This window comes from Podarcis raffonei, chromosome 2 (genome assembly GCF_027172205.1).
Source record: "Podarcis raffonei isolate rPodRaf1 chromosome 2, rPodRaf1.pri, whole genome shotgun sequence".
Taxonomy (NCBI): domain Eukaryota; kingdom Metazoa; phylum Chordata; class Lepidosauria; order Squamata; family Lacertidae; genus Podarcis; species Podarcis raffonei.
Window position 1 is genome coordinate 15,268,125 of NC_070603.1, and position 15,804 is coordinate 15,283,928.

General features: G+C 46.3%; 1 long non-coding RNA gene across 2 annotated transcripts in view; it reads left to right on the top strand.

Annotated features, from left to right (window-relative positions):
• LOC128407106 (uncharacterized) overlaps positions 1 to 15,804 on the top strand; it is a 50,737-nt gene that overhangs the window by 17,941 nt on the left and 16,992 nt on the right. For both annotated transcript variants that reach the window (XR_008328718.1, XR_008328717.1), the window contains exon 2: positions 13,693 to 13,762. This is a non-coding gene — a long non-coding RNA (uncharacterized LOC128407106). The remainder of the gene's footprint in view (positions 1 to 13,692; positions 13,763 to 15,804) is intronic.

The following is a 15,804-nucleotide window of genomic DNA, read 5'->3' on the forward strand; positions in this document are numbered from 1 at the left end:
CTGCTAAACATAGGAATACAGTGGTACCTTGGTTCTCAAACTTAATCCGTTCCGGAAGTCCGTTCTAAAACCAAAGCGTTCCAAAACTAAGGTGTGCTTTCCCATGGAAAGTAATGCAAAATGGATTAATCCGTTCCAGACTTTTAAAAACAACCCCTAAAACAGCAATTTAATATGAATTTTACTATCTAATGAGACCATGGATCCATAAAAAGCAGTAAACAATGTACTGCAGTCTCACAATCAATCAGTAGCTGAACTGGGTTCAACACTGCCACAAAAACAAAACAAACAAGAGCCACAAAAAACGCAAAAGAAATAGCAAAAACAGACAGACCTCAGCGTAACACTCAAAACAGAAGCATAACACACAAAACAGAAGTGTGGCCCTCAAATTGGAAGCCTAACACCCAAAACAGAGCATGTTTGGCTTCCGATAAAAGTTCGCAAACCGGAACACTTACTTCCAGATTTGCAGTGTTTGGGTTCCAAGTTGTTTGAGTACCAAGGTGTTTGAGAACCAAGGTTCCACTGTATAAGAAGAAGCTACTTACTAACCAACAAACTGAAACTGACATGGGAACAAATAGAAGAAGATGCCTTGCCCTGGTATAATTCCCCTTTATCACACACACAGCCCAACAAGACGACAACAAGAACCCACCAACAGCATACGAATCCATCTGGACAACCTGATCGATAAACACATACATACCCCACTCACACACGAAAACAAATTTTGCTACAGCGCATCGAAGACAACCAACCACACCGTAGGCCACCCCCAACCTCTCTCGCCACCAAAGAAACACAAGCGAATAGTAAAGAGAACCCGCACAAGTGACGCTGACACAAAACCCAACACATACTTTAAGCAGAATAGAAGCATTGCCCCCCGACCCCACCCCACTCACCATTGCCCCCTCTTTTCTTCCTAACCTCACACTGTATGTAACACTAATGTCTCACAACAAATGAAGCTGATCTGTAGAAAACGTAACTTGAAAAAAGAGACACTGCACATACTTTTGTAAACCAAGAAATCTTTAATAAAATAATATATATATATATTAAAAAGTCTACATAGGGGCTTGCGCACCATTGTTCGGAGTTCTCCCTCCTGCGTGTGGTGAGTGGGGACCCTGTTGCAACAGTTTATTTCCTTCAATAAAGATCATGCTTACTAGCCGCTTTGCTTCTCAGTTAAAAAGAAGCGGCAGCTACCTTATACAGAGTCACACTCTGGGTCCATGTGGACAGGCAGGGCTGGCGTCAACATTTGAGTGTCCTTGGGCAAATGTGGAGGCAACAGTTGGTAGAAGGCCCTTATTCCCCTCACTGCGCTACAATTCCCAGAGCTCCCAGGGAAGAGTGGTTGAATGTTAATTCACTTGGGGAACTGTAGCTCATGGGGGGGGGGATAGAAGCCTCCTAACACCCTACACCCAGTAGTGATGTATGGAAGTGAGAGCTGGACCATAAAGAAGGCTGATCGCCGAAGAATTGATGCTTTTGAATTCTGGTGCTGGAGGAGACTCTTGAGAGTGCCATGGACTGCAAGAAGATCAAACCTCTCCATTCTGAAGGAAATCAGCCCTGAGTGCTCACTGGAAGGACAGATCCTGAAACTGAGGCTCCAATACTTTGGCCACCTCATGAGAAGAGAAGACTCCATGGAAAAGACCCTGATGCTGGGAAAGATTGAGGGAACAAGGAGAAGGGGACGGCAGAGGACGAGATGGCTGGACAGTGTTCTCGAAGCTACCAACATGAGTCTGACCAAACTGCGGGAGGCAGTGGAAGACAGGAGTGCCTGGCGTGCTCTGGTCCAGGGGGTCACGAAGAGTCGGACACGACTAAACGACTAAACAAGAACAACACCCTACACAAACTACAGTTCCCAGGCTTTTGTTAAAGTGGTATAAGCATGCTCTAAATGTTCAGGTGCAGGTGTGTGCCTCGAGATATATTTTTTGATTAAGCGGTATACGAACAAAAAGGGTGTGTGAGCTTTCTTGCTTGCTCTTTCTATAAAGGCACATGGGCAATTACAGCGCAAGGTTTATATCAGGGGCCAGCAAACTTTTTCAGCAGGGGGCCGGTCCACTGTCCCTCAGACCTTGTGGGGGGCCAGACTATATTTTGAAAAAACCCCCAAAACAAACGAATTCCTATGCCCCACAAATAACCCAGAGATGCATTTTAAAGAAAAGGACACATTCTACTCATGTAAAAACATGCTGATTCCCAGACCGTCCACGGGCCGGATTGAGAAGGCGATTGGGCCGGATTCGGCCCCTGGGCCTTCGTTTGCCTACCCATGGTTTATATGAATGTCAACTACTGTTTTCAGAACCTGCCTGGGCTTTCTCTGTGAACGAGATGTTGCCTGGCTGTGTCAGAAGGGGGCGCTCTTGCTGCACAAGCCAAGGTCACAGGGGTTGTCCAGACAAGCAGGAATGTGCTGTGCATTCCACATGCCCATTTTATACTTAAAATCATTGGAGTTGCATTAAAAGGAATGTCAACAAAGTATTAAGAGAGGGGCTCTTTGGAAGAGTGAAGAAGAGGGTGGGAGCATCTGAAGGAAATATCCCTACCCAGATTTTGGAAAACCTTCAACTTGAACTGTTTGCCGTGGCCGAACCCCCAGGCTGTGCCAACGCGCCACAGTCATTTGTTCCCAGAAACCAGGTCTTTGCCCGGAACTTTGTGGGGGATATTCCTTGGGTGCCAGCCACAGTAGTGGGAGTCACTGGACCTCGCTCGTACCAGGTGGCACTCGAAGACGGACGCTTGTGGTGCCGGCATATAGACCAGCTTAGGCGCAGGGTTGGGGACTTGGACACTACCGTGGTGCCCCCAACTGTGCTCGTGGCTCCGGAAGAGACACTTACAGATGGCGAGGCTCCACCTCTCTCACAAACTGCCAGCGTGGAGCCAAACCAAGCCACTTCAGAGGGCCTGCCGGACTTCCCACAGACTCAGACCACTCCACTTGTGGAGGCTCCACCCACAGCAGCGGATCCAGGGGACTTGGTTTCAACGCCACCTAGGGTCGCACCACAGCCTCAGCAAGAATTGGGCGGCCCCCCGGACTTGGCTACCAGTCCCTGGCAGTCTGGCAGAGTTTCCAAGCGCCCAACTTATTTAAAGGACTATGTTGTTGGACATGTAACACTGTTGGTCTAATGGAAGTATGTGAAATGTAACCGATATGCTCTTGTGCCTAGTTGAACCATTATGTGTAGTGCTGTATATAAGGAAACCATTACGATTGTAACTAACGCCTTATCTCGGTGGGGAGGGGTGTTATGTACTGAAGTGCTCACCCTGGGCTAGCAGGGGGATACTGTAGATAGTTATGCAAATAAGGGATCGAAAGTGACGTTCAGTGATTGGATAGGTTTAGAAAATTGTTACAGTTACGTTGTACTGGAGCTCTATATAAGCAGGCTGACTGAACCCTTCAGTTCAGTTCTGTTCTGGCCTGTGAATAAACAAGAGCTGTTTGAAGAATCGCTGTGTCGTCTGATATGTTCACCCACAACTTAACATGAACAATCTTGAGTTCTGGTAAAGAATGGCAGATAGCCTTGGTGTGTGATCGATCACATAACCTAAAGGAAGCCAAGGAACAAAGCGCAACACGCTAACTTTTTTGTGATTTGGGTCGGCTTTATTTCTTACACGAATGAAACAGAACACAACCAGAACACAACCACATCCCTCCAGTTGTACCAAGGTATTTGGCTACAATAAACATGCAGTGATTGACCATTTTGCTTTCTGCATATTTTTTAAATAGAAATTATGCTTTTCAGGTTTATACATGTCACTAATTCTACAATCATTTTAACATTTCAAAGCTTGACTTCCTTACCCCTCTTTCTGTGGTTCCTTAAATTTATTTCTAATATCTTCTGCATATCCAAATTAATTTAATTTGCTCATTTATTCAGCTGCTTTAAATGTGTACTCTTATAAAACTGCAGGTTATTACAACAATCCTGCCAATGTTCTTATCTGTTTACAGTTTATCTGTAAATATTTAGTAAGCCATTTCCACTCTGTTATAAAAAGTTTGTCTGGATTCCTTATTCTTCCGGTAAGTTTCGCCATTTCTGCATATTCCATAAGTTTTTCTATCCATTCTTCCTTTGCTGGGACTTCTGCTTCTTTCCATTTTGGGGTGAGTAACATTCTTGTCGCTCTAGTAGCATACATGAATAAGTTTCTATGCTGTAGTTCTGTCCCTATAATTCTCAAAAGAAAAGCTTTTGGGGGTTTTTGGGTTTTTTTACAAAAGCTATTTTAAACATCCTTTTCAATTCATTATATATCATCTCCCAGTAAGCTCTAACCTTACTGCAAGACCACCACATATGGTGAAAAGAACCTTCTTTCTCTTTACATTTCCAACACTTATTTGATTTAGATTTATACATTTTTGCCAATTTACTCGGTGTTAGATACCATCGATAGAACATTTTCATATAATTTTCTCTTAGACCATAATATGCTGTGCTTTCTGCATTTCTTTGCTATCCTTGCGTCTCCGCTATTTGCTGTGTGAGGCTTATTTGTTCTTATGTTGGTTTCTTATTGAAAATGCAATGAAAAATCTAGATTTTTCCAAAGGGGAAGTGTCCGTATCCCATGCCTTCTTTCTTTTGCCTTCTCAGGTTGTGCTTTGTTCATCTCTGCTGTTCACTGATTTGCTTAGGTGTAAGTCAGGTATAAGTCAATGTTGTGTCATCTGCATATCTGAGGAAATATCAACAACCTCAGATATGCAGATGACACAACCTTGATGGCAGAAAGTGAGGAGGAATTAAAGAACCTTTTAATGAGGGTGAAAGAGGAGAGCGCAAAATATGGTTTGAAGCTCAACATCAAAAAAATGAAGATCATGGCCACTGGTCCCATCACCTCCTGGCAAGTAGAAGGGGAAGAAATGGAGGCAGTGAGAGATTTTACTTTCTTGGGCTCCATGATCACTGCAGATGGTGAGAGCAGTCACAAAATTAAAAGACGCCTGCTTCTTGGGAGAAAAGCAATGACAAACCTGGACAGCATCTTAAAAAGCAGAGACATCACCTTGCCAACAAAGGTGCGTATAGTTAAAGCTATGGTTTTCCCAGTAGTGATGTATGGAAGTGAGAGCTGGATCATAAAGAAGGCTGATCGCCAAAGAATTGATGCTTTTGAATTCTGGTGCTGGAGGAGACTCTTGAGAGTCCCATGGACTGCAAGAAGATCAAACCTCTCCATTCTGAAGGAAATCAGCCCTGAGTGCTCACTGGAAGGACAGATCCTGAAGCTGAGGCTCTAATACTTTGGCCACCTCATGAGAAGAGAAGACTCCCTGGAAAAGACCCTGATGTTGGGAAAGATGGAGGGCACAAGGAGAAGGGGATGACAGAGGACAAGATGGTTGGATAGGGTTCTTGAAGCTACCAGCATGAGTTTGACCAAACTGCGGGAGGCAGTGGAAGACAGAAGTGCCTGGTGTCCTCTGGTCCAGGGGGACACGAAGAGTCGGACACAATTAAACAACAACAACAAAGTCAGGAAAGTGGGGCATCGTTTCTTTGACTTGGTGAGCTCCTTGGCAGGCCTTAAGCCACCTGTGCCCTCCTCCCTTTTATTTTTCCGTTATGCCAACGAAAAAAGACTCAGTTGTGATCAACGTGCCACGAGGTGTGGGGGAAATGAAGGCAGCGGAAAGATACTGGCGACATCCCTCAGTTTGCTTCCCCCTCCGAAGGCTTCTAGAGATCACAGCCGAGGTCACGACAACTTCCCCTCCACGCCGACCGCCATTTTCTTTGGCGTCATCGTGGTTTCCCATCTCCGCCTCGACTTCCTCAACTGTCCATATATGTTTCTTTTCTCCTCAGCCTGCCTCTTGTGGCTTGCGTTGAGGGAAGTCTCTTTCCTCACAGACGCGGTTTGTTAAAACGAGTAGGTGTTTGCCTCCTGGAAATGTGATGGTGCGGTTAAGCATTGAAAGATTGTAATTTTTTTTTTGTGAGGGGAGGATGGTGGGCTAGGACGAGGGGGGAATTCCCTTTGGGGCAACCTGAGGAGGGGGTGTTATCTCCCAGTGGTGGGCAGGACCTGAGGGCACCCCTATTCTAGGCGAGCGAAGACACATAATCAGGGTTTAAGGACATATTTCAGGTAGGCAAAGACACTCAGGGTGGGATGGGTATGGAGCTGGGCTGGTGAGGAGTACGTACCCTCCAACATTTCTCTGATGAAAATAGGGATGCCCTACTTAACAACAACAACAACAACAACAACAACAACAATAACAATAACACTTTTATTATTTATACCCTGCCCATTGGACTGGGTTGCCCCAGCCACTCTGGGTGGCTTCCAACATATATAAAAACATAATAAAACATTAAAAACTTCCCTATACAGTCATACCTTGGGTTGAAGTCGCTTAGGTTAAGCCTTTTCAGGTTGCGCTCCACAGCGACCTGGAAGTAACGGAGCATGTTACTTCCAGGTTTCGTCGCTCGCGCAGATGCTCAAAATGACACCACGCACATGCGCAGAAGCAGCTAATTGTAGGTTGCGTTCGCTTCAGGATGTGAACGGGGCTCCAGAACGGATCCCATTCGCACCCAGAGGTACAGGACCTCCTTCAGATATCTTCTAAAGGTTGAAGAGTTACTCATCTCCTTGGCTTGGGGGTCACATAACTCCATACCCTCCAATGTTTCCCTAATAATAATAATAATATAATAACAATTTATTATTTATACCCTGCCTATCTGGCTAGGTTTACCCAGCCACTCTGGGTGGTAATAATAATAATAATAATAATAATAATAATAATAATAATAATAATATACCAAACATCAAAAACTTCCCTAAACAGGGCTGCCAGATAGTTGTTTATTTCCTTGACATCTGATGGGAGGGCGTTCCACAGGGCGGGCGCCACCACCAAGAAGGCCCTCTGCCTGGTTCCTTGTAACTTCACCTTTCGCAGTGAGGGAACCACCAGAAGGCCCTCGGTGCTGGACCTCAGTGTCCGGGCAGAACGATGGGGTTGGAGACACTCCTTCAGGCCTACTGGGCCGAGGTCATTTAGGACTTTAAAGGTCAGCACCAACACTTTGAATATAGGGACGCCCTAAGGAGAAGCAGGACATTCCGGGTTTGGTTTCTGTCAACCCGGGACTGTCCCTGGAAAATAAGGACACTTGGAGGGTGTGGCAGTGTGGTTGCCTGAGGAGAGGGGGTGCAGCCTGCAAAGTGTCCCAAGGGCCAGATAGATAGGCCTGGAGGGCTGTCTCTGGCCCCTAGATGCCTGAGGCCCCAAACTCTTGGAATACAGGATGTTGCAGCTACCTTCTTGCGGGAATTTGTGTGTGTGTGTGTCTGTCAGGTACAGTGTGCGCTGTTGCTGCAGCAACTACGCCAGGAAAGGCTGCCCCTGACAGAAAATCCTTTTTCCCCACCCAGCTTTTCAAAAGACAGCAAAGGTCTTTTGTCACTTGCCCTTTAGGACTTCTGTGGAGACGCTCTCTTCGCACCCTCATTTTTTGCTCTGGATTTTATCGTTCAACCGATTTCCTTTGTCGGCTCCACATCCCAATTTATGATAGGTATCTTGGCTGGCTAAAGCCAAGCCCCCGCTATGTTTGTTTATTGGTTTGGCGAAGAGCTTTAAGGAAAGAGGAGGGGAAAGGGAGGGGCCTTGCCTGGATGCAGGGCTTGTAACCCAAATACGGAATGACAACACGCAGGCCAGAAGAACGGCAGAAGGTCTGTCAGGAGCAGATGCACGCAGATGCGTCTTTTCCTCATTCCCTCGGTCAGGCGGCGTCTTGTCCTCACACATTTTCTAACTATATCGCGTGGTTCGCATTAGTCATTTGGTGTTGCCCACCTACACTTGGCAACGCTTTCCAAGGAGCTGAATGACGGAGGTTTTAATATTTAGTCCGCCGGAACTGCCACAAATAAACCTGCACAGAGTAGCTCTGCTGGTAGGCATGTTCTCGACGTTTCTCCAGATCACTTGCATCCTAGGCAAAGGGACTTAGACAGAGTGAAAGGAGATTTCTTCCCTCTTTCCCCCACCTTCCTTGCAAACAAGCAGCAGCAGCAGCGATGCTAGAAGGCTTGTGCTTTCTGGGCATGGTAATTGAAGGGGAAGGGTTCAGCTCAGTGGCAGGACATCTGTTTTGCATGCAGAAGGTGAGGGGTTCAATCCCCAGCTTCTCCAGATAGGGGAAGATGAGTCCCAGGTCTTAAATCCTGCAGCACCTCTGCCAGTCAGTTTTGACAATACTAAGGATTCAGAGCTGATGAAGCGGCTGGGCCAAAGCCGAAAGGTCGCTCAGTTGCGGATATGCCTGGAAGCGAAAGGAAAGTCCAATGCTGAAAAGAAAAATATTGCATAGGAACCTGGAATGTAAGAACCATGAACCTGGGTAAGTTGGATGTGGTCAAAAATGAGATGGCAAGAATAAATATTGACAGCCTGGGCATCAGTGAACTAAAATGGACGGGAATGGGCAAATTCAGTTCGGATGAGCATCATATCTACTACTGTGGGCAAGAAACCCGTAAAAGAAATGGAGTGGCCCTCATAGTCAACAAAAGAGTGGCGAAAGCTGTACTGGGATGCAGTCTCAACAATGACAGAATGATCTCGATACGAATCCAAGGCAGACCTTTTAACATCACAGTAATCCAAGTTTATGCACCAACTACTGGTGCTGAAGAAACTGAAATCGACCAGTTCTATGAAGACTTACAACACCTTATAGAAGTGACACCAAAGAAGGATGTTCTTCTCATTATAGGGGACTGAAGACAGGAGGGCCTGGCGTGCTCTGGTCCATGGGGTCACGAAGAGTTGGACACGATTAAACAACAACAAAGGATGTGGGTGGTGCTGCGGTCTAAACCACTGAGCCTCTTGGGCTTGCCGATCGGGAGGTCGGTGGTTCGAATCCCCATGACAGGGTGAGCTCTGTCCCAGCTTCAGTCAAAGGTGACTATGGCGCTCACCTCGCTGAGGGAGCTGGTGTTTGTCCACAGACAGCTTTCCGGGTCATGTGGCCAGCAGGACTAAACCGCTTCTGGCACAATGGGACACCGTGATGGAAACCAGAGCACTTGGAAATGCTGTTTACCTTCCTGCCGCAGTGGTACCTATTTATCTACTTGCACTGGCCTGCTTTTGAACGGCTAGGTTAGCAGGAGGTGGGACAGAGGAACAGGAGCTCACTCCATCGGGGGGATTCGAACCGCCAACCTTCCAATTGGCTAGCTCAAGAGGCTCAGTGGTTTAGACCATAGCGCCACCCACACCCCCTTCATAAAGTGAGAAGTGACCCGGCACAGGGTCATCTAGTTCAACCCCCTGCAATGCAGAAATATTTTGCCCAAGGTGGGGTTCGAACCCAGGACCCAGAGATTAAGAATCTCATGCTCTACCCAGGGAGCTACCTGTGCTGACACCCTCTTGCAGTTTCCACCAACTGGTGGAGAAAGAGTTATTGAAATATTATTATTATTAATAATAACAACAAGAACAACAGCAATAATAATATTTATACCCGGCATCTGGGTAGCTTCCAACACATATAAAAGCATAATAAAACATCAAACGTTAAAAACATCTTCAGGTGTCTTCTAAAAGTTGTGTTGTTCTTTATCTCCTTGACATCCGATGGGTCTAGTCCTCCCAGTTTAGAGGCCCAAACCAGCCTTCTCTTGCACCGTCTTTTGGAAACAGAGACAAAGGTTAAGGAAAGCAGACCCCCTGTCTGCTACTTGGTTCCCAAAATGAAAGGTCAAGGAAGATGTTTCCTCATACTCTCAGCAATTCTATATAATTCCTGTTGCGAAGCAAGAAGAGAAATGAGAAGTAAAGCAAAAGAGGTTTTTGTGTGGTCAGCCTGACGACTCTACCAAGCCCAGTTCCCGGTGGGAACGTTTGTGAGGACGTCTGCAAAGGGGCACACACTCCAAAAGTCACACCCCACAGGCCCTTGAACCATTAGAGCAGGGCAGGGAGAACCTCTAGGTCTCTCTGGAGGCTACCTTCTGCCTGGCCAATGGGCAAGGTTGATGGGAGCCGGATTTCAACTACATTGGTACCTTCGTTCTCAAACTGAATCCGTTCTGGAAGTCTGTTCCAAAACCAAAGCGTTCCAAAACCAAGGCACACTTTCCCATAGAAAGTACAGTGGTATCTCGGGTTACATATGCTTCAGGTTACATATGCTTCAAGTTACAGACTCCACTAACTCAGAAATAGTACCTCGGGTTAAGAACTTTGCTTCAGGATGAGAACAGAAATTGTGCAGCGGTGGCGCAGCGGCAGCAGGAGGCCCCATTAGCTAAAGTGGTGCTTCAGGTTAAGAACAGTTTTAGGTTAAGAACGGACCTCCGGAACGAATTAATTACTTAACCTGAGGTACCACTGTAATGCAAAATGGATCCATCCGTTCCAGTCTTTTAAAAACAACTCCTAAAACAGCAATTTAACATGAATTTTACTATCTAACGAGACCGCTGATCCATAAAATGAAAGCGGTAAACAACGTACTGCAGTCACACAATCAATCAATCAGTAGCTGAACTGGGTTCCACACAAAACAGAAAGAGCTGCAAAAACGAAAACGCAAAATAAATAGCAAAAACAGACAGACCTCGGCGTAACACTCCAAACGGAAGTGTGGCACTCAAATCGTCAGCTTAACACTCCAAGCGGAGCATGTTCGGCTCCCGAAAAAAGTTTGCAAACTGGGTTCCATAGTGTTTGAGAACCAAGGTACCACCGTATTCCAAGAGAGCCACAGGTTCTCTCCACCTCTCCGTTAGAGAACATTGAAGGGGGCAACTGTAGCATGGCGAGAACCGTAAAGCAAATACGATAACCTGTTGGGAAACTGTGTATGTGCAGCTACTCACACAGAGTCAATTAAGGTTTGGCAGACAGCCAGAAGGCAATCTGAAGGAGTAAGTCTGCCTGGTGATAACAGAGGCATGGAGGCCGCTCCCTGATTGGTCAAGCTCTCTCAAGGGAGTGATAATTAATGGCCTACTAACTGGAATGTGTTAGTTCAGTGTTCAGAGGTTCAGAGTTCTGTGTGTCAGTGTAGGAGTTGTGAGTCGTGTCAGAGAGAGCTAGCAAAAGATCTGTGTTCTGTTCCTGTAAATAGTCCACTGTATATAATAAACACCTAACTACAAGTTCCTGGTTCCTGCTTCGTCTATCCTGTCTGCAGCCAAGTCGCCAATTGCTTCCGTGGATTCTGCATGTACTCTACTAGGTCTGGCTAAGCTCCTGCAACTAGTCAGAAAGTTGCAAAACACCACTAGGTTTCCCCAATATAACCTGCCTTGGAAAACGATATAGGAGGAATGCAGAGAGCTGGTTCCCTCCTTGCGGTGGTGATTAGATCCCTCTCCCCACATGTTGCGGCCCCAGTCGGGAGACCAACGAGGCAGCTCTTTGAATTCTTAAAAATAAGCATGTTAATTGCTTTCGCACAATTAAAAGAACCTGTTAGATGAGCCTCGGCAAGGTGTGGAACAGATTTCAGGTTGCGCCAAGGACAGCTAGGATAACAAAACAATAAGAGCTTTTGTGAGATTCTAAAATTTAGCAATGCGCTCCAATCCATTTCCAGCACAGAACCCTTCACTTATGGGATAGTAGCAACTGTTCTCAGGCTGGGAATAGAACAACCTTGCAGGAACTTGCAGTGCAGGAAGTGCAGGAATGGCACACTTTCCTGGTGAAATAAACTACAGTCTCAAGATGTGGCCTAAATGTAGGTGCTGCAGCCACCAGGCAGAAGTTCAACAGGAGCAGGGAATCCCATGGATTGTCACTTTGAGTCCCGTGATGAAGGAAAGGCAGGATGTGAAAGTAGTAATGATTTTTACATAATGAATGAAAACTTAATAATGGCTATCAATAGCAGATTGGCTGTTTGGGATGTGTGGTATAATTGATTAAACTAAAAATATTTATATAAGGCTAAGGCAAAAGAAGGAAAGGCTAGCCAGACAGAAGGTTTATGTTTGAATTCTGAAGTGCAGGATGTTATACTTTACTGGGAGCAATTTAAGAAAATATTGATATATTTTATTTACATGATGCTTATTTTGCAATGGATCAGTTTTTATGATGTGTCCTACATTGTAAAGATGTATTGAATGTTATTTATATATCTTTGTCAATGCATTTTGCTTTCAAGTGCAATCAATAGATGTAAAGCCCCTTTAAAATGTGTTTTGTTTTGGGGGAGCTATTGAGTTGTTGTTTTTGTTTTAATAATAATAATAATAATAAATTTTATTTATATCCCGCCCTCCCTAGCCAGAGCCGAGCTCAGGGCGGCTAACACCAGTAAAATTACAGTAAAATCATAATAGGAAAAGAACCAATTTAACATACAGGTTAAAATGCAATTTGAAATGCAGCCTCATTTTAAAAGTAGCCCATAGATCAAAACCATAAGGGAGGGAAAAAATAAGTGTCAGACTGAGTCCAAACCAAAGGCCAGGCAGAACAGCTCCGTCTTGCAGGCCCTGAGGAAAGATGTCAAGTCCCGCAGGACCCTAGTCTCTTGTGACAGAGTGTTCCACCAAGTCGGGGCCAGTACTGAAAAGGCCCTGGCCCTAGCTGCGACCAATCTAACCACCTTGCGACCTGGGACTTCCAAAATGTTGTCATTTGTGGACCTTAAGGTCCTCTGCGGCGCATACCAGGAGAGGCGGTCCTGTAGGTACATGTTTTGTGGTTTTACATCTTTGATTTTATTCTGCGAACCGCCCTGAGACCCCCGGGTATAGGGCGGTATATAGATTCAATAAGTAATTGATTAAACTAAAAATATTTATATATTACGGGACCGCCTCTCCTGGTATGTCCCACAGAGAAACTTACGGTCTTCAAACAAAAACATCCTGAAGGTCCCAGGCCACAGAGAGGTTAGGCCGGTCTCAACTAGAGCCAGGGCTTTTTCGGCTGTGGCTCCGATCTGGTGGAACGCTCTGTCATTAGAGACTAGGGCCCTGTGGGACTTGACATCTTTCTGCAGGGCCTGCAAGACAGAGCTGTTCCACCAAGCCTTTGGCCAGGGCACAGCCTGACCCCCTCCTTTGGTAACCCTCACAGAACTCTAGCCCAATGGTTGCCATTAATTTGAGTTGAATTAATTTTATAATGAAATGCTTTTAGAATGTTGTACTATTTTATTGTTGTTAGCCACCCTGAGCCCGGCTTCGGCTGGGGAGGGCGGGATATAAATAAATATTTTTTATTTATTTATTTATTTATTATTATTATTATTATTATTATTATTATTATTATTATTATTATTATCAGGAGAGGCGGTCCTGTAGGTACATGTTTTGTGGTTTTATATCTTTGATTTTATTCTGCGAACTGCCCTGAGACCCCCGGGTATAGGGCGGTATAGAAATTCAATAAGTAAATAAATAACACACATGCCTCAACTGCAGAAATCTAGCAGGTAAAACCTCCGCTGGCAAGGAGATGGCCCCGAGGTTTCACCCACAGAATTCCAGCCTATTGGGCTGCTGTTAGAGGAAGAGATGCTTTGCCAGAGACAAAGTTGGCGCTCCTTGCATGGTCACCCAGCTTGCTGCTCACGTTATTTCCTCTTCGCTTAGGTTACAGGAGTCATGCTGCAGGAATATCGTTGAACCGCCAGGCTCCAGGTACTATGACAACCAGGGCCAGGTGAGCATTGAGATAACAGCAACACCTGCTTGTTCCTAATGGCGTGACTCCTATTTATAGAGCCAGCCCCTTGCCTCTCCAAACTCCGCCAGCTGCAGATTGTGTGATTACCCAGCAACAATTGAGGCCCGCATCCTGACCTGCTCTTCACCCTCGCAGCAACCCACCTGCTATGTAAGCTCATCAACCGAGAACCAGCCCTAGCCTCAGGCAATAACACTACCCGTGGCTTCGACAGGTGGCCAAAAGACTCGTGTGCTACTAAAGGCAGGCAGTTTCTTGTTGTCATACAGGTACCCAGGAATATGTCTTATATCACACCAGGCCCTAGCTCAGTTACGTCTGCAATGACTGACAGTAGCTCTCCAGGGGTTCAGGCAGAGGTCTTTTGAGGCCAGGGATGCGGGCGGCGCTGTGGTCTAAACCACTGAGCCTCTTGGGCTTGCCAATCAGAAGGTTGGCGGTTCGAATCTCCACGACGGGGTGAGCTCCTGCTGCTCTGTCCCAGCTCTTGCCAACCTAGCAATTCGAAAGCACGCCAGTGCAAGTAGATAAATAGGTACCACTCCAGCGGGAAGGTAAATAGCGTTTCCATGCGCTCTGGCTTCTGTCACGGTGCTCTGTTGCGCCGGAAGTGGTTTAGTCATCCTGGCCACATGACCCAGAAAGCTTTTCTGTGGACAAACGCCAGCTCCCTCGGCTTGAAGCAAGAAGAGTGCCACAACAAAGTCGCCTTTGAGTGGACTTAACCGTCCAGGAGTCCTTTATCTTTTTTTTATTATTTTACCTGTAAAGGGACCCCTGACCATTAGGTCCAGTTGTGGCCGACTCTGGGGTTGTGGCGTTCATCTTGCTTTATTGGCCGAGGGAGCCGGTGTACAGCTTCCGGGTCATGTGGCCAGCATGAGTAAGCCGCTTCTGGCGAACCAGAGCAGCGCACGGAAACGCCGTTTACCTTCCCGCCGGAGTGGTACCTATTTATCTACTTGCACTTTGACGTGCTTTCGAACTGCTAAGTTGGCAGGAGCAGGGACCGAGCAGCGGGAGCTCACCCTGTCGCGGGGATTCGAACCGCCGACCTTCTGATCAGCAAGTCCTAGGCTCTGTGGTTTAACCCACAGCGCCACCCGCGTCCCTTTTTACCTGTAGACACAAGGAATTGAACTTCGGCCTTTTTGCATGCAAAGCATGCTCTATACGCATGCACGACAGCCCTACCCCCTTGTTTTAAATGCTAAATGGAAAGTACCCATTCATTTGCGTGCTAAATGGAAGGCAACCCATTCATTTGCATGGGAGGGAACGTTGGGGCAAATGTGTTGCTTCTGCTCACACGGCACTGTGATGGAAGAAACTTTGTCCAGGGATCTGAAGCCACAATCTCAGGGCTTTTTGTAGACTCATTTCTGTATTCAGGACCCGGGGTGGATCTACTATGTAAATCAGTTGGTTCAAGCATGGTACTGATAATGCCCAAGGTTGCAGGTTCGAACCCCATATGGGACAGCTGCATATTCCTGCATTATTATTCTTTGGCAATCACTTGTAGTCAAGTATGATTGTCTTACAACAGGGGTCAGCAAACTTGTTCAGCAGGGGGGCAGTCAACTGTCCCTCAGACCTTGTGGGGGGCTGGACTATATTTTTTTTGGGGGGGGGGATGGAACAAATTCCTATGTGCCACAAATAACCCAGAGATGCATTTAAAATAAAAGCACACATTCTACTTATGTAAAAACACGCTGATTCCCGGAACGTCCGTGGGCTGGATTGGGCCAGATCCGACCCCTGGGCCTTAGTTTGCCTACCCATGTCTTACATAAACATGGTTTTAAAAGTGAGTCCGTAAGTGACTGTGGAGGCCAATTCTGGATCCACACGTCCTTCCACAGTGGGGACATAGGTTTCCAGGCGGGAGTTGATCACACTGAGGGTTTGCCAAGCGTGCCTTCCTCTTAGCACGTTTCTCCCATTCATCCTGAGTTTGAGTGTCTTCAAAGCCCATGACACCTTTGGTAAAGGCTGTTCTCCAGTTGGAGCAC